Genomic DNA, 19731 nt, shown 5'->3' on the forward strand with positions numbered 1-19731 from the left:
AGTCAGGGCAACATAGTGAGACCTCATCTCTAGAAAAAAATTAAAAATTTTGCCGAATGTAGTGATGTGCACCTGTAGTTTCAGTTACCTGGAGGCTGAAGAGAAAAGATTGTCTGAGCTCATGAGGTGAAGGCTGTGGTGAGCCGGGATTGTGCCACTGCAGTCCAATCTGGGTGACAGAGTGAGATCCTGAATAATAATAATAAAAAAGAAGTACTGGTAACCAAAGATTGAAATTGGAGGGGTCACATGTGTATGTCTATGTCTCTGTGAGTATATGTGTGTGTGACACATTTTACTGGGCTCCATGAATACCTAGAGAGTCATAAAGAGGTGTCAGGGATTTCTCAGATTCTCTGGCATAGAAGGAAATGTATGTATGTACATTTTCTTGGGAATTCCCAATGACAACAGAAAGCTAAAAAGTATTATGAAACATGACCTAAATTGCACTTTAGAGTCAAATAACTAAAATATAGCCATGATGAAATCTGACCTCTTGATAAATCCTATTACTAATGTAGACTTTATTCATTTTCCCCAATAGAGGGTTGAGAAGAGTCTTAGAATGCAATGAGCATTCCCTGAAATGATGACCCTAACTGAAGTCTTGGTGTAGGGATAGGGTGTTCACTCATCAAGTGTTCATAAAACCCTTACTGGGCACCAAGTGAGGATCTAGTGTTTTGGAATACATTAGTGAACAAAACCGACATCTTCCATGCTTTAGATCTCAAATAAAATCTCAATACACTCAAGAAAGAAGAAACACAGCATATTATCTCACAACATTGCAGTGTAGGTAGACATTAAGAAGAATAGTTTTTAAAGTATGCATTTAAAAAAAGTTTAGAAACACTCTGTCAGACTACTCTTGTTTTAACAGACCATCTATCTCTAGCCAAGTTTGCATTCAATTAGGGAAGATAGACCACAAAGAATAAACAAAATATCCCAGGTGTGGTGGCTTATGGCTGTCATTCCAGCTGTTTGGGAGGCTGGGTTGGAAGATCACTTGAGGCCAGAAGTTCAAACTTTAGCCCAGGAATTCGAGACCAGCCTGGGCAATGTAGCAAGACCTCCTCTTTACAAAAATAGACAGAGTTGCCCCCAGCTGAGATGGAGAGGCTGCAGGTGGAGAAGGTTTTGGAGGATGATCAGAAGTTCTGTTTGGGATATGTTTAGTTTGAGAGGCTATACTCTGATAGTGATATGGAGGAGGCAGTGGCCTAGATGAGCCTAGAATTAGCTGGGCGTGGTGGCACTTGCCTTTAGATCCAGCGACTCAGGAGGCTGAGGCAAGAGGATTACTTAATTCCCGGAGTTCGAGACTACAGTAAACTAAGATTGTGCCATTGTGCTCACTCTAGCTTGGGTGACATAACAAGACCCTATCTCAAAAAATAAATAAAAATAAAAATAAACAAGATAATTAAATCACATAATATGTTAGAGTGTGATATAAATGATATAGAAAAGAGAAAAAAAACAGAACAGGGGGGTTGGGCCTGCTAACTGGGGATGGAGACAGTTGTATATTCAATAGTGTGAGAAGGTATGCCTCATTGAAGAGGTAAGATTTGAGCAAAGATTCCAAGAAGGCGAGGGAATGAGGGAAGTGTATCTTGTGTATGTGTGAGGTCATGTTTAGGAAGCAAGAAGGGCTCTCTGTCAGGAAGCATGTAAGCAGTTAGCTAGGAGAAATGTAGGAAAAGCAGGCAGAATAGTAACTGAGGCAGCTAGGGCTTTGCAGCCACTCCAAGGACTCAGACTTTCTCCCTGCATTCAGTGGGAGGCACTACAGGTGTTTTTGTTTAGTTGGTGGTTTGGGTTTTTAGATCCTCAAGTATAAACTTTAATACACTTTGGTCAGAAATCAACAAATCAGGTCAACATAAAATATGTGAGGCCAGAGGAAGTCTGATAAACAAAACTGACAGCCAGCTCTAAAAGTTGAGAATACATTTGATTTCAAACACACAAGAATAGTTACCAACATCCTCCATGCTCAAATAAAATCTCAATACACTCAAGAAAGAAGAAACCATACACAGCATGTTATCTCACAACAGTGCAGCGTAGGTAGACATTAAGAAGAATAGTTTTAAAAATATGCATTTAAAAAAGTTTAGAAAGACTCTGTCAAACCACTCTTGGTTTAATAAGGATGTCACACCCAAAGTTACAGACTATGGGAAAATTAATGACAAGAAAAACATTGCATATTGAAACCTATGTGATCTAAGCAACATAGTACTCAGAAGCAGTAAATTGAATTCAAAACCTCTCAGGATCTCTTATGTTGAGGGCATGGCTTTGTCTGCGAAGGAGTGATTTTAAAAATTAGGCTGGGAACATGCAGGCGGACTCTGATGTAGCTGAAGAAGTTGAACATTTGAATTCAGCTTATGTTGCCTGGAGAAATAGCTTTGCTTCTTTGACTGAGGAGGCCAGTCTCCCCTAGCCTGAAGATCCTGCAGTGGCCTCCCTTGGGGCTACAACTGTCTTGCTGAGGAATTCAGAGGACTGCAGGGTTTTAAGTGAGGAATAACAGTTTGTTGCAGATGAACCACCCTGGCTGCTGGGTTGCAAAAGGCACCAGGGGCAGCAGTGGATGCCAGGAAACTAGGAGGCTATTAGAGTAATTCAGATGAGAGAGGACAGCGACTGGAACCATCCTTGGAGCAATGGGTGTGATGAGAAGGGGCCAGAGTCTTGATATGATCTGTAGGTAAAGCCAGTATGATCTACCGACTGGTTGTGAGAGGGTATGGGCAGAAGAGAAGAGTTGAGGACGACTCCAAAGTTTTTGACCTGAGCAACTAGAAGACAGAGTTGCCCCCAACTGAGATGGAGAGGCTGCAGGTGAAGTAGGTTTTGGAGGATGATCAGAAGTTCTGCTTGGGATATGCTAAGTTTGAGAGGCTATACCCTCATAGTGATATGGAGGAGGCAGTGACCTAGATGAGCCTAGAATTTGGGAGCAAAGTCTGTATTGGAGATGTAAATTTAGGCATCATCAGCATATAAAGTAAGGTCATGGGACTTGAGATCATCAAAAGAGTGAGCACAGTCAGAGAAGAGAGGAGACCAAGGACTAGGCCTTGAGGCTCTGCAACACTAAGTTATCAAGAAGTCACAGAACCAGTCAAGGAGACTGAGAAGGAGTGACTTGTGGGGAAGAAGGAAAACCAGGTATTGTCCTGGAAACCACATAAAACACGGTATTAAGGAAGAATAGGGGACCAACTTTGGCACATGCTAAGCGGTCAGTTCAAGATAATTAGGAAGAACTGACCAATGAATTTGGTAACATGGACATTACTGATGACTTTGTCAAGGGCACTTCAGTGGAGTGGTAAGGGCAACAGCCTGACTGAATAGATTCAAGACAGAGTTGGAGGAGAGAAGCTAGAGATAGCCAGGGGATTTTCTGCAAAGGGGAGCAAAGGAATAGGGTGGTAGTTGGTAGGGAAAGTGGGGTCAAAACGGGTGGGAATATATAAGGGTTTATACTGGGGATGTCATAAAATGGTATACACATTTTAAGGGATGTTAACTATGTATTACTTTTTGAAGTTGAATTGAATCACGGTAGCAATGTGTAGTATGACATTCACTCAAAAGATGGCGTTTATCAAATCAATGCTAGCGTCACCGTGCGACAAGCAGGATAGTCAAAATGGAGGAAGCACAGTTGTGGTTCAAGGAGCACAAGACCATTTTTCAGTGGTATTTAAAATTTGAGAACACTGTGGAAGTACAACGACAACGGAGGCATGAGTATGCAACAGAATCTCCAATGTGCCTAACAATTACACACATCTGTGATGAGTATGAGCCGCATGGTACTCTGTGCGCACAAGGGAAGATCCGGGAGGCCTCGCACAGCAACAGGTCCTGCAGTCACTCACTGTCATCCAGAAGTGTCCAGTAGTGTCTGGACGCTGATAGGAACAACTGTGAACACCTCCTGTAACTGCAGAAGTCAAATGTGACTTGTATTCATCTTTTGTTGTTGGTCTATACTATTTCAATTTTAATACAGTTTTTTTTCCTTTCTTAAATGTTTAGGGCCACCCCCTTGGGTCCCCTCCCGTTCTGGGAGCTTTTCTGTCCTCTCAATAAATCCTACTTAAAAAAAAAGTGTATACATTTTCTGGCACCCTCTGTGTGTCAAATAACTAAAATATAGCTGCACTGAAATCTGATCTCATGACAAATCCTACTGCTAAAATAGAGCTTATTAATTTTTTCCAATAAAGGGTTGAGATATATTTATATATGCTTATATATATATATGTATATGTGTTTTCCATTTCAGGTGAGATGAAAATGGTGTGTTTGAATCCTGATAGAATGCTCCAACAGAGAATGAAAAATGAATGACGCAGGAGATAGAGAGGAGAACTGGTGGATGGGTATTCTTGATCAGGCAAGGGGATGGGATCTGGAACACAAAGGGAGGAGCTGACAAGAAAGTGGAAATTCCATCTACAGAAGAGGTGGGAATACGGAGAATGTGGGTAAATACTTCAGTAGAAGCTTCTGGACGTTTTCTTCTAATTGCTTCTCTTTTCTCAGCGAAGTGAGAGTTGAAGTCAGCAGCAAAGAACAAGGATAGTCCAAAAATTCTAGAAGATACAAATGTCAGAGATGCAAGACTTTGGAGCTCCTTCTGTTTAACTTGATTTGCAGGAGCTTCACTTGAACAGAGTCAATGTAGACAAGACTTCTGTTTGAGAAGTCCCATGGCAATGAGGTACAGAAAACATCTGCCATGGGCTAAATGCTGTGGGCTAGATGCTGTCTAGCTGCTTGACATAAAACTAAATGGTACGTTTCCAGAGCTTGGCATTCATGGAGAGAAACTTCAGGGCCTTGGTCCCTTAGAGAATGCTCTAAAAAAAAAAGGGTAACCCTTAGCAACTTCACAAACTGCTCCTAGATGACTCACCAGAGAGTTTCTGGGTGGAAATGATGCAGACAGATTCATCTTGACCCCAGAGATCTAACTCTACCCAGAATTTAAGTTTCTCTCCTCTGCTGAACCCTGTGCATTTCCTGGAGCAGATGTTCTTACTCAACTCTGATGTCTCTTCCCATGTAGCTGTCAGATCCATCTAGGTATGCAAAATCACTCAGTTATCACTGCTTTTACAATGTGGCAAGTTCCTCCCTGGTCTTCTCCTGAGATTCCTTACAGTCATGCACCATCATGCAGGCCTCCCTGAGGGAGCAGTGTTAGCATCAGGGCATCCTGGGAAAGCAACTTCATCCAGTCATTTAATTGTTCCTTCAGTTTAGAACTTCAGAATATAGGAGGCACCTCACATAAAGACCTTCTTGAGAATTGAGGGGAAAGCTGGGTATGACAGCTCACACCTATAATCCCAGAACTGTGGGAGAATTTCTTGAGGCCAGAAGTTCCAGAAGAGAGGGGAATATTAAAAAGTAGCTAAAAAAGATAGTTCTGCAATTTTATGTATATCTTGGATAGTTAACCTACAGAGGAAAGTGATTTGTTACTGCATTATATTTGTGCGTGTGTGTGTGAATCTGAGCATATCCCATGAACTTTCATTCACTTCCACATAATAGGCAGTTGTACATTCTTAAGTCACAAACAAGAAGGCTCGACTTTCTAAATATCTAGTCCAAGTTATTAGTCACCACTTCAACCTCCATTCAAGATTCTCACTTCTCTCTCCACTATAACCGACCATAGCTTCTCTTCTGCTTTCTACCCGCCCTTGTCCAGGCTGGTTGAGCACTCTTGAGTGGGAGGGAGGGCATGGAAGAAGTAGAGGGAGCAGTGGTGTGTGTGTAAGTACCTGCTCTTGAGAATCAGTTGTTAAGCATCAGGAATGTTCTGAGCTGAATGTAAAACTGTTGATAGATTAAAATCAGCCATGGTGGGTGTTTCTACATCACAGGGATCAGCAAATGTATCCAATCAAGCTCCCGCTCTCCCAAGGATTGTTGTTTTATTAACATATCATTGGGTTAGGGAATACAGTAAGTCCCATACATATGAACCTTCAAGTTATAAACTTTAATGATGCACGCCTACATTGAAAAAATGTATTATTGCTCTCCACCAGGTGTCATTATAGCCTGTAAAATACATACGGAACTATATAACCAATTGTGTTAGGTACCTAGGCTAACTTTGTTGAATTTACAACAAATCGGACTTAACAAATGCTCTCTTGGAATGGAACTTGTTTGTATGTTGGGAATTTCATGTAGGAAATTCTCTCAAGGCTTTGGTGACTTTGAGCTCTTTAGTCTTGACAGGCAGTACACCTGACTCTTCCTCCAACTCATGAGTTCTTTGAAGTAAGTTCTTTGGAGACTCCAATCATCACCAGTTACCTCTCTTCAACCCCTGGAATACAACGGGTAGTGCAAGTTATCCTTCAGAAAGCTGCTCCCAATACTCAATCAACTTCTGGCTTTAGCCAATCAGTTCCACAGATGCCTGTTGTTGGGAGTCCCTTCGTGTTCCAGGCAGAATTTCTTCTGATATTATTCCAGAGTCACATTCCTATTATATTAGTTTTCTATATTACTTTGCTTCATAAACAATTACTATGAGCTTAGTGGCTTAGAACGACACACATTTATTATCCCAGTTTCTGTGAGTCGGGATCCTGGGCACAGGTTAGTAGGCATCTCTGCTCAAGGTCTCTCAAGGCTACAGTCAAGTGTCAGATGAGCTACATTCATTTCTGGGGCTTAGGCTCTTCTTCCAAGTTCATGTGGTTGTGGGTGGAATTCAGTCCTGAGCAGTTGTGGGACTGAGGTCCCTGTTTTCTTGCTGGCTGTCAGGAGGGGCTGCTCTCTGCTCCTAAAGATCATTTTCAGTTCTTTGCTATGTGTCCCTCTCTTGGCCTTTTAACCACATGACGGCTTACTCTTTCAAAGATAGAAAGAGAATGTCTAGCCAGTTGACCCATATTGAGTCTTATGTCATGTCATGTCATGTCATGTCATGTCATGCAATGTAATGATGAAGGTGACTAACTTGTCACCTTTGCCTAATCAAGGGAGAGATATCCCATTGCTTTGCCACATCATGTGACATAATCAAGGGAGTGACATCCAGTTGCCTTTGCCATTCTGTTGGCTGGTAACAAGTCGCAGGTTCTACTCACATTAAACAGGAGGGATTGTGTAGAAGAATCATGACTTATTGTAGGTCACCTTCAGATAAGTCCACCATTCCTATCACAGGTGTTACATCTGATCCTTGAGTTTCACAGACCTTTGACCTTGACCTTCTGTTGGAGAGGGGCACAGTTTTTTCCTACAGAGCTTCAACTTTTTGTCTGTTCTGCCACCAAAGCAGTCTACTGACCTCTTTCTCTTATTTTGGATTTTCTGGAGCTCAGCATGTATCTTCTGTGTGCCCACTGCAGAGGCCACATGCAAATCCCTTTGATGGTCACTTTGAAGCCCACTGTCTTTAGACTTGATGCAAAACCAGTTGAAATTGACATTGAATCCCTACCCTTGAGGTGAAAGAAGGACTGGTTGTCACAGCATCAATTCCCCAAAGAAACCATCTTCATAACTCATCTATATCTCTAACATCAGTGAGAGCCCATTTCTAACATTCTTTGTGCTAATTTCCTTAGCCTTTGGTTTGGAGAAGACTTGTGCTGACCTCTGGAGTGTGGACTTCCCAACTAACTACTAACTAACTAGCTAACTACCCCCTAGTGTAGAAATTTCTGCTTAGGACAACAGAGTACCTAAGGCTCTATTTAGACTAACACATGCTGTTCATGCTGAAGCAGTTCAGAGAAAAACACAGACATGATAACAATGCCCACTCATTGGATTATATGCAGTAGTGTTTTCGACTAAATATCAGTTCTCCTGGAGAAGATAAGCATAAGTTCGAAAACAAAACACTTGAGGGAATGAGACTACATTCATCTCTTTCATAAGAACTCTTTCCAGCTATGGGCTAAGGAGCAAAATAAATTTTGTTGTTGCATTTCATTCTTTTTTCCATTTTTGAAATAAAACTTGGCGAAAAAGACGGCAGAATCTTGGTCATCACTGAGCCGCCTCAGACCATTAGAGGTGCTTCATCTTTTCTCAGTGACATTAGCAGAAAATTAATGTCTTATACATGACATTAGTTCCAGTATAATGCCATCTCTCAAGTAGAGGCACACCCTTGTTCATGTTTGCACTCCCAGGTTGACTTCAAAGGAAGAAACTGGCCTCTCTTTCTCTCTCCATGACTCTCTCTCTCTCTCTCTCCTCCTCCCCCTCCCTCTCCCTCTCTCTCTTTCTCTTTCACCCTCTCTCTCCCTCTTTCTTTACCCCTCCCTCACACACACTCTTCCTCACCTTCTCCCTTTTTCTCTTTCTGCCTTTCTCTCTCTCCTTTGCCCTCTTTCTTTCTTCCTCACTCCCCTTCTCTCTCTCTTTCTCCCTTTCTGTCTCTCTCTTTCTCTCTCCCCCACTCTTTCCCCTCTTTCTTTCTTTCTCCCTCCCTTACTCTCTCTCTCTTTCTCCCTCCTTCTTCCTCCTATTTCTCTCCCCTCCTGTCTTTCTCTTTCTCTTCCTCTCCCTTCTTGTACCTTTTTATAGGGCTTGACTTCTCTCTTCTATGTTCTGCACTGTTTTAAAAAATTCTCTTCTAATAAAAAATTGGTTGCTCAGTTCTTTGTAGAAACAGGATTGAGCTACTTTCCCAAAGATAGCTGGTTAAAAGTCCATGATTCCCTGCCCTAAGAAAGATCTCCTAGGAAAAGCAGCTTCTATTATTTCTGCTACTTATTTTATATGTTCTAAGTCTACAGGTTACCCCTTGGTCAGTAGCATGGAATCCAAGTTGGTACCAGCTCTTTGTAGGTGTCCTGGAGTCTTTTCTTGGGGCTGTTTCCTCCTACCAGGTGTCATAGATCCTTAGTCCCGTAGGCAGGCACTGAAATTCTCGGTTGCCTCTGGTCATTTATTTATCCTTTCACTCAGCCAGTAAATATTTACTGATCATCTCTCCTCAAGAGGTAGAAGATGCCCTTGTGAATGAGGGAAATGCATCACCTAACCACAATGAGATACCTAACAATGGCTCCTTAACAGTAATGCTTAAACATTTCCTGGAGCATCTGCAGAATGGCATGTTAATTCTACTTCAAAAAGCCAAGGCCAGTTAAGTCAGTAAACCTAGGAACTAGAATTAACCTTAGTCTTTTTTCCTTCTGCCCATCTCTTCCTTCCTCTCACCCTCCTTCCTTCCTTTTTTTCTTCTTTCCTTTCTTTTTAAAAAATCTGGTTTTAGAACTGGGTTGATAACTCAGTGAAGTGAAGCAAGCAAGCATTTCCCAGGTGGCACCAACCACAAATGAATTATATCAAGAAAGGAAAAGCTGACTTTCCACCTGGGAAGAACCGGAGATTTTGAACCTAGGTAGCATGCATCTTGAACCTAGAATCAGTGCAGGAACAGGGGTGGACAAGTCAGCCAGAATTTGGCCAGATCACCCTGTCGCTCCATTGTGCCTTTAGAAAAAATGGAAAGAAAATATCTTTTGGGCTCACAGAGATGTGTTGGGTGATGAAGTCCAACCCCTCACGGCACTCAACACAGAGCAGGTGCTCACCAAGTAAATACTGCTGTTTGCTGAAGCGATGTTTGGCTTGACTTACCTCTAGAACGCTCTGTCTGATCCCATGGTATTTACAGACCTTCCAGGCACAGATCTGAATCAGCTTTCTCAGAGTAGTGTCTCCACCCAGGCCAAACTTCTAAACCCCAGTTTAAAAAAAAAGATCATGAATATTCATTACCTTACAAATTTAAGTCAGCACTCAGTGTCCTACGTCTAACACGTCTGCAAATGATCTTGGTTTGTTCCTTGAAGATGAACCAAATGCTTTAGTGAATGGTGGAACATTCTCTCTCTCTTTGCTTTTATATACTTGGCCTAACTTAAAAATAAATGTTTAGTGAAGTTAATCTCCAGCTCAACCTTTCTGAAGGCACAGTAAGATGGATTAAGAGTAGCTGTCCATGGCTAGGGGTTGGAGAGTCTCCATGTAGATGGAATGGTGTTCTCAAAGGGAGGTCCTTCTGTGTCCACCAACTGGTTGTGTTCATGTCCTTTAGCAGTTGTCCAAGTGTCCAGTAAGTCAAAACCTGTGGGGTAACAGATACATTGGAGTGAATTTTAATTTTTCTCTTAAACTAAAGTAACACATTCAGATGCCTGTACCTGATGAGTAAGTTTGGCTCAGCATTCAGCAATATGGCTAGTCATAACCATTTGTAAAAAGCATGCAGGGATATTCATTGGAGTGAACTTAGGGCAGTGCCTATATGAGGGGGATACCCCCCCAAAACCTGGAGTTTATTCATAAAAAATTGTGTATTTATTCTTGCATGTTTAAACTTCAATCACCTTCAAAGTACTTTCTGTTTGATGCAATACACCTATGGAGATGTGCTTTGCCCTGCTCAAAGCAGTTTTTGAACTCATCAATTTTGATGCCTTTTAGTGCTTCTGCCGTTTTTTGTTTCACCTCTTCCACATTGGCAAAGTGTTTCCCTTTGAAGACTTTTTTCATCTGAGGAAACAAAAATAAGTCCCACGGGGCAAGATTGGGTAAATAGGGAAGGTGGAGCACAGGGGTCTGGGTAGGGCACAGGGGTCATGACATTTGTGGTCATAAACTGCTGAATACTCAGTGTGATGTGGGCAGGTGGTTTGTGTAAATCACCCATCATGAAATGGGCAAACGTGTTGAAAGAAATCTCCAAAAAAAATTCACTGAAGCCAAATGCAGCCTCTCACAACAACGCTAGCTGGTACACTGATGCTGATGGGTTCCAAGAACACTTACCTAGCAGGGAAGCCTGTACCACAGGGGTCTGCCCTTCAAAAGATAATTCCTGATTTTTTTTTTTTTTGTCCTGCCTAGTAAAGTGTGGCTATTCCCTTTCATTTTTCTGGAGTCATCTAGTGTAAATGCTTTCAAGTTGTGACTGGGTAAATTGACTTAATCAAGAATCAATGAAAGGAGGATGATGTTGGTATTTAAATCCCATCTCTTATTTGATAGGTAAATTTGGGAAAACATTTTTCCTTCCTTGAGAATTAATTTCTTTATCTTTTGACAGTGTGACATTGGGGGCTGAGTGAGATTTTCTCTGGTGTCCCAGAATTATCAAGAAAGATCAAAATGGAGAATACACTAAATTCCAAGTCCTAAGAACTGCACTTATAAGCCGGGCTCGGTGGCTCAGCCTGTAATCCCTTGCCTTTAGGAGACTGAGGTGAGTGGATTGCCTGAGCCTGCGGGTTCGAGACCCGCCTGGGCAACTTGGTGAGACCTCATCTCTACAATAAATCAAAAATCAGCTGGGTGTGGTAGCGCGCGCCTGTAGTTCCAGCTACCTGGAAGGCTGAGGCGAAACGATCACCGGAGCCCAGCAGGTTGAGGCTGCAGTGGCTGGGAGTGGCCACTGCACTCCAGTCTGGGTGACAGAGTGAGACTCCAACTCAAAAAAAAAAAAAAAGAAAGAACTGCACTTATCAAGGCCCATCATCACCTTGCGGGGCTTCCTGAGCGGCAGGATTCCAGCTGACTTGACCTTACCACACCACTGTCCTGTCTCTCCTGCTAACCTAAGATAACTGTCTGAGGCAGAAGCCAATTGGATGGTTCATTTCTTCTTTTTATCTTCTCTGCTGGAGGCAAGAGAGAGAGGTCCAACAGAATCATTCATAGGCGTGGAAGTGCTAGAAAGAAGGGCAGTCAGAGGCGGCTTTCCACGGTGAATGTGTGTGGTGAGCAGAGCTGCCGGCCTGCCTCTGAGCTGCTAGATGTGTGTGTGTGTGTGTTCACACAGGGGCACGTACATGAACTTGAATGTCGGGGAAGACACTATCAAGTGCATAGGTCACCAGGATGTCTCCTCCTTTTTGTTTTGTTTCTTTTTTCTTCTTGTTACTTTTTTTTTCTTCTTTTTATTTTAATTCCCTCCAAATCTCATGTTGAAAGCCACTAGAATTTCTCAATGCCCCATCCCTCAATGACCTGGGCTCCTTTACAGAAGATACTGACATGGCTCCCACACGGACGTGTTGCAGACCTGGGACAGGCCTCGGAGGTTAGATAAGGTTTGGGGTGTTAAACTCATTAGACAGGAAGCAGTCCCTGGGTTCTTATATGAGCAACCCTAAGCCTAACTCAGAATTTAAAAGAAAATGAAACTTAAGCTCAACCAATCACAGGCAACCAAGTGGGCATTCGTTAGATTGTCTTTAAATTTCCACTGGGAACGTTCAAATAAGGTAATTGAACTTTAATTTAGTTCAGACTGTAACCTATCTAGTAATTTCTTCTCTGCCCTGTAGAAACTTTCCTCTCATGTCCCTTTGTCATAGCCCTGAACCGCTTCTAGTTTAGAGTTGCCTGATTCATAAAATGCTGTCTGCTCAAATATGCCCTCTAACATTTTAATGTGCTAAAGTTTATCTGTTAACAGGGCAACTGTCTCTAGAGAAACTCCCCAGGGAGGGACTAGAGAGTGTGATGCAACTAGTCAGCTCAGGTCAGGCAGAGATGTGGCCAGATTTCTCAAATTGCTGCCATTGTGGAGAACTTCTTCTTGGAGGGAGCAGATGGGGGGAAGAGGAATCTTGTGGGACCACAGACCAGCAGGGCGTGCCCTTCAGAAGGGGTCTGCAACTCCTCTCCGTCCTGCTCCAACTCTGAGGGGTAGCTCAGAGAAGAGGGAGGAAGGGAAGGACATCTGATGACGACCACACCCCTGGCTCGGGGAAGGGAAAAGAAGGTTTGCTTGGAATATCACACTAAACCCTTAGTGAAATAAAGAGACTGAGAGGACATGGGAGAGGGCTCACGTGTGGCGGGGGAAGGTTTGCTCTGGTGTCGCTGTTGGCAGTTATTGGGTGAAAATAAAATGATTTCATGTTTACAGCCTAATGAGTCGATACTTTTCCAAACCCTCCTCCGACCTTTCCACTATGGTTCCTGCTGGATGGTACTACTTGCTGACACACTCTGTACATTGTTTCTCTCAAACCCAATGCTGTTCATGACATCTAAGCATTTCATTCCACCTCACCCCCATACCCTCATTTTACAAATCTTGGGATTGGTGTCAAATCCCACCTCTTCCTTGAAGTCTTTCAGTGAGCCCAGGTATCCTCTTCTTTCTCTATCACCCCACGCCATTCTGGAATTTTCTGGAATTCACCCTTGCTTTTCATTCCAACCAACCATACACTGGGTCAGGACCTCATCCCATCCTTGGGTTGCCACATATCACCCAAGGACAGATGGCAGAGGCCCTGCTGCCCTGGCAAGTCCCCTACTCTGCAGTGAGGCAGCAGCAGCCTGGGGGAGCGTGCTTTTCTCAGTTGTGCAAGGGCTTTCCCAGTTCACCAGGTGTGCACCATGGGATCACTGCTGCTCAAGTGGGAGTGTCTTTTTCTAAATTGCACGAAGGTGACCCTGTACTTAACCAACCCTGACCACACCTCAGTCTCTCCTGATATCAATTATTCCGCATGTGGCTGACAGATTAATTTTTTTAAAAAATGCAAGCAATATCTTTTTCTACATAAAAGTCACTTGTAGTGGTGGAAGTAGAAAGCTTAATGTGAACTGGGAGAACTGGGGTTAGCCGCAGCAGGGGATTGGCAGGAGAAACAAGAGGCTGTCAGCAGAATTGAGGGTCCAGATCAAGTCGGGTGGGTAGAATTTACCAAAGCGCCGACTCAGTGGTTTCCAGACTTTACATTACAATCACCTAATTTTAAAATTTTAAAATTAAAGGGATTCCTTTAAAATTTTCAAAGCTCATCTTATACCCCAGACCCGGTAAGTCACAATCTCTGGGGCTGGGACACAGACATCAATTGCTTTTGAAGCTACCCAGGTAATTCCAAAGTATGGATTATTTTGGGAACCAGTGCTGCAGACTATTTGCTTCAAATACTAAAGGGACAAAGTCTTTCATTATTTAAAAATAACTCAATAAGCATTAAATAATAGTTTTGGCATTTGGCATAATCCTACTAATCCAATCAGGGCTTGGAAAATTTTTGCAGTATATAGTCAGATAGTAAATAAAATATTTTATGCTTTGTGGGCCAAGATGCAAAATTTAGAGTACCATTTAAGTACTTACATAAGAGGGAAAAAAAGTCCACCCCTCTCTCTTTTTTTTTTGAGTTTCACTCTTTCGCCCAGACTGGAGTGCAATGGCTGCTCCCAGCCACCGCAGCCTTGACCTGCTGGGCTCCAGCGATCCTTCCACCTCAGCCTTCCGAGTAGCCGGAATTACAGGCGTGTGCTACCACTCCTGACTAATTTTTGATTTATTGTAGAAATAAGATCTCACGCCTGCCCAGGCGGGTCTCGAACCCGCGGGCTCAGGTAATCCACTCACCTCAGCCTCCCAAAGGCACGGGATTACAGGCTGAGCCACCAAGCCCAGCTTCTTTCTCTTGTTCAAGTCAGGGTCTTCACCCTGTTGCCTAGGCTAGAGGGCCATAGAACGGTCATGGTTCACCCCAGTCTCGACCTCCTGTACTCAGGTGATCCTGCCACTTCATCCTCTCGAGTAGCTGGGACTACAGGTGCAAGCCATTATGTCTGGCTAATTTTTCTATTATTTTATAGAGACAAGGTCTCACTATGTTGCCCAGGTTGGTCTCAAACTCCTGAGCGCAAGCAATCCTCCCTCGGCCTCCCTAAGTGCTAGGATTACAGGCATAAAGCCACTGTGCCTGGCCCACAGATTTTTTATTGATGAAATTTAAAATGTTATAGACACGAAACTTTGAATTTTATGTATTTTTATGTGATATGAAGTATTATAATATTATAATTATTTTAATTTTTGCAACATTTAAAATTGTAAAACTCATTCTTAGCTCGTGGACTGAGTCATACAAAAAATAGGCAGTGGGCTGCATTTGTTCCCTTAGGTTGATGTTCTTACTCCTGGTGTAATTAATAATATACCTCGATATGCCTGTAATCCCAGCACTTCAGGAGACCATGGCAGGAGAATCACTTGAGGTCAGGAGTTCAAGACTAGTCCGAACAAGCTAGTGAGACCCCCCCCCCACATCTCTACAAAAAATAACTTCAACTCTATAATTAAAAAATTAAAAATTAAAAAAAATACATACCTCGATGAATCCAAAGAAGTCATCAAGCACATGCATCTGAATAAAAATCAATCAGTATTCAAACGAGTGCTTTAACTGCCTTACAGTAAAACCAGCCTTTGGAAAATAAAATAATTTCTCTTTCTAAGGACGATATGCAAATTGAATGGCAACATTTTGAAAAAAAGACTACTTTTACCCACATTTTTCATAATAAATAAAAAATAGCTGGCTGAGAACATAGATGACCCACATAAAGTCTACTGTACAGAGTATTGTGCTCTGTAAATATTCAAAATACTTTATTTTAAAAATATCTTTAAAAAATATAAATAGCATTTTGGTTTAATTTTAAACCTCTTGGTGTTTACCCAGATGTCATTTCTCCTCAAGGTTTCAAATTGTGAAATATTCCTGGCTGCAGAGGGCAGCCCCCTTGTGTTTGAAATTGTGTATTTGCATGCAGGAATTGTGGGCCAAAAATTGCAATTTCATGGAAATGCTGTCTGTGTCATCAGGGGCATGTCTGAAATACTTTAGAAAGGCTATAGAAATCACTCTACTGTGTTGCGGTATTTTACACGCAGACCACTCTGATTTATTGCATTTATAATTTCAGATAGCTTCTCATTAACAAAAAGCACAGTGGGGGGAAATAATTTAAAGAAGCAAAAGGAGACTTAGGACCTACAGATCTTAATATCGTACCTGTAATTTATGTACAAATGGACAGTTGCTTTCCCATTTCTCCATGTATGGAAATGTTTAACTGTAGCCAGAAGTTACTAAAAAATAAGAAAATGTTCCCCCACCTGGAGCTTCTCTGCCTTGAGAATTTGCCGGGTATGGAAGGGAGCCCTCTGCTGTCAGTTTCAGTTATCGCAGTCACATTTGAATTGCATTGTTTTACGCCTTTCCTTGAACTTACTCAGGTTTTTAAAGTTTCTGTTATGATTGTACATTTTACATAACAAAGAAAACATAAATTCCATGATGCCATCTGGAATGGCTAATAACCCGTCAGTTCTGCCCTTTTTGAACTGTGCCACAGCATTGGAACATCTGGCGGTTTCCAATTTCCATGTGAGTAGGGTTTTGACCTCTATTTCACTTTCAAATGGGTCTCCTTGGCAGAATGACTAGGCTTTCTCGATTAATTTTACTGTTCACACCCTCAACAGTGAATACGAGGCTCTAGCCCAAGTGCTTTAGAAGTTAATATTGCAGTTTTCAGAAAAAAAGCGACCACTCTTTCCTGCTTCTTAATGGCCTTTGTTAGAGTCTCCTGTCCACTAGCAGTGAGTGCTCTTACTTCGTGGAACTCTACTTTGTGGTTGTTAATTCTATATCTGTTACATCTGAGAACTCATCTAGCCTCACAATCCTAGTTATCATGTCTGGACAAATCACCTCTTCAGCTGTGTTACCTCCAGGATTCAAGGTGGAGCAAGAAACACGCAAGTATCGGGTGCCTGCTACAGGACACGGTGGCATGTGTAAATAAACACTATATATATATAAAATGTATAGGCCAGACGTGGTGGCTCATGCCTGTAATCCCAGAACTTTGGGAGGCTGAGGTGGGAGGATTGCTTGAGCCCAGAAGTTTGAGACTAACCTAGGCAACATAGCGAGACCATGTCTTTATAAAAAATCCCCTCACCCCCCCCCAAATTAGCTGGGTGTAGTGGTGTGCTCCCGTAGTCCCAGCTACTCAGGAGGCTGATTCAGGAGGATCACTTGGGTCCAGGAGTTTGAGGCTGCGATGAAATGTGATGGTGCCACTGCACTCCAGCCTGGATGACAGAGTGAGACTCCGACTCAAAGAAAAACATATATAAATATATAAAATGTATAAACACATGTATGTGTATACATTTCATCTGACCCTCCAACTTTTCTCCAAATAGTGTCTGTCCCCATGGTTGTTGTGGTCACTTCTCTTTCTAAACGAAACTCACTTTTGGCCTCTTTTTCCCCTAACCTCAGAGTGTTCCCACTTCCTGGAGCTTGACTCATGGAAGTAAGTTTTCAACATCTCTGACACTGAATGTACCCCTTTTCCTTGCTATCTTTTCTATCCCCACTGCCATCATCACTTCCATCTGAACGGTTATCTTTCTAGGCTCCAACACCTGCTCCTTTTATCTGCTCAGCATGTACCCATCATGTCATGGTTTTTTTCTTCTCTCTCATTTTCTTTCTATTTTATGTTATTTTATTTGAGTTGTGGGGTACAAGTGAGGATTTGCTACATAAGTAGACTGCATGCGGGTGAAGTTTGGGCTTCTAGCAGACTCTCTCTCTCCCTGGTAGTGGACCAGGCACCCAGAGTGTTACCATGTGCCCGTTCTCTCCTCCCTCCCTCTCTGCATCCCCCAGTAGTGCCCAGTGACTGCCAATCCCACTCTGTGCTAAAGATCACTTTTTTACTCATTTCTCTCTCCCTTGGAAAATGCCTGCAGTGTGTCTCCATTGCTCAAAGACTCGGGTTAAGATTGTTCACCCTGTATTCTAGGCCCTTCAAGTCCTGACTTGGTGTCTCCAGCCTGATGCCCTGCTCCTAACAAGGCCTAATCCAATCAGGTGGCTTCTTTTTTGCTTCCTTATTCTGTTCTGCCCAAAATGTTTTCTTTTGCAGCCTTGACCTTCTGGTCTCAGGTGATCCTTCTGCCTCAGCCTCCCGAATAGCTGGGACTACAAGTGTGTGCCATCATGCCTGGCTAATTTAAGGGGGGGAGAAATTTTTGTAGAGATGAGGTCTCACTATGTTACCTAGGCTGGTCTCAAACTCCTGGGCTCAAGTCATCCTTCTATCTTGGCCTCCCCAAGTGCTGTGATTACAGGTGTGAGCCACTGAACCCAGCCTTTCTTTGTCTCTACTTGCCCAAATCCAACTCCTACTTGAAATACTAATGTACCTATCAAATCTTTAATAATCTAGCCAACATTGATATGATCCTTTCTCAGTTACCTGTTTGACATTTATTATTAGTGCCAGGCATTATTATAGTTTATTATATTTGTATATTAATTTTATTTGTACTTAATTTATGAGTACTTCCTTGAACACTCTTCATTGTTCCTTAAATAATTCCTGTCTCACTCACAAGACTGTATGTTTCTGATGGCAAGTCTGGTTCTTCCCACTGGGATACCATACTGGGTTTAATCAATTGCTTAAACTCTCTGAAATTCATTTTCTTCCTCCATATGAAGGAGATGATACTCTCTCTCTAACCATCTCATTTTGATACTTGAAGCTAAAATAATGTAAAGAAATGCTTCAACGCTTCCAACTCATTTGTTAGCCATGATGATGATGATAACTCATAACCCTTTCTTCCCTTAAGATATCACCTAATATAGTATTGTAGGGGTTTAAGGTGGTGATCAAGCCCCCAGAACAACAACAACAAAAATGGGTTAACAAGAAAAAACATAACAGATTTACTACTATGTGCACATGTGTGCACAGGAATCTTAGAATAGACAAACTCAAGGAAGAGCCTGATGGTTGATGCTTAAGGACATTTGATGTTTAAATGTCTTCTTCTTAGGGGAGGGTTGTAGCAGTACATGATTTTTAGGGGAAGTAAAAGGCCTAATGCTTGGGCAATGGTTTGGGGGAACAAAGGTTTCTTATCATGCAAATGAAGTATCTTAAGTAAGCTCTTAGCGCTGCCCTGAGGAATGGATGAAAAATCTAGCGGCATGGTGACGACTCCCAGTCTCTTCTCCACGAGTTATTTGATGAGATCACTAGGGAGGGCTTCTAAAGACAGTTGCAACTATTTTGGAAAGAAGCTTTCTTGGTCAGACAAGAAAATTCCGGAGAGAGTCCCCCTCTACACTTGGGGAGGGGATAGGGAACAAGTTAGAGGGATCTCGATTCTGAGGCAGCTTTTAAGGCCTCTCTGCATGTCAAAGTGCCCGTCTTTGGGATACCACTTTCTAAGCCCCAACAGGATCATGACATTCCCATCTGAGGAAAGAGCTAGTAACCAGAGAGAGACACTGCGGACATGAGGAAGAAGCACCGTCTCATATCGGATCTGTCAAAGTGAAAGTCTGAAGTCAGTACCCTCAACCCAGATCTTCACCCCACCTCAGAGACCCTCATACTGCCTATTTTTCTTCACACAAAGGCTCATGAAATATTATTCTGCATTTGTTGTTTATACTCTTGCAATCTGGGATTGAAACTCACAAGTACCCAATATTGCTCTCTAAAAGTGCTCCAAGACATTGCCATTGTTTACTCGGTTACCAGTTCCTCAGTACTCATCTTCCTAGACCTCTCTGTGGCATTAGATGCCATTAAGTAGAGTTGTAATATAAGATTCCAAGAGACAGATGTTGCAATGAAAGAGATCTCAAAGGAAAAGGCAAATCTGACTATACTGTACTTCCAAAAACTTGGAAAATATTTGCTGGATATTTTGATAATTCTATTACTATTTCCAAAATTAAAAACTCTGAATAATATGAAAAAGGATAAACACTATAATAGAAAAACGGCATATAAATCACAGAAGAGAAAATACACAGATGC

The sequence above is a fragment of the Carlito syrichta genome, unplaced genomic scaffold (assembly GCF_000164805.1).
Source record: "Carlito syrichta isolate Samal-C Ts95f unplaced genomic scaffold, Tarsius_syrichta-2.0.1 Scaffold303669, whole genome shotgun sequence".
Lineage (NCBI taxonomy): Eukaryota > Metazoa > Chordata > Mammalia > Primates > Tarsiidae > Carlito > Carlito syrichta.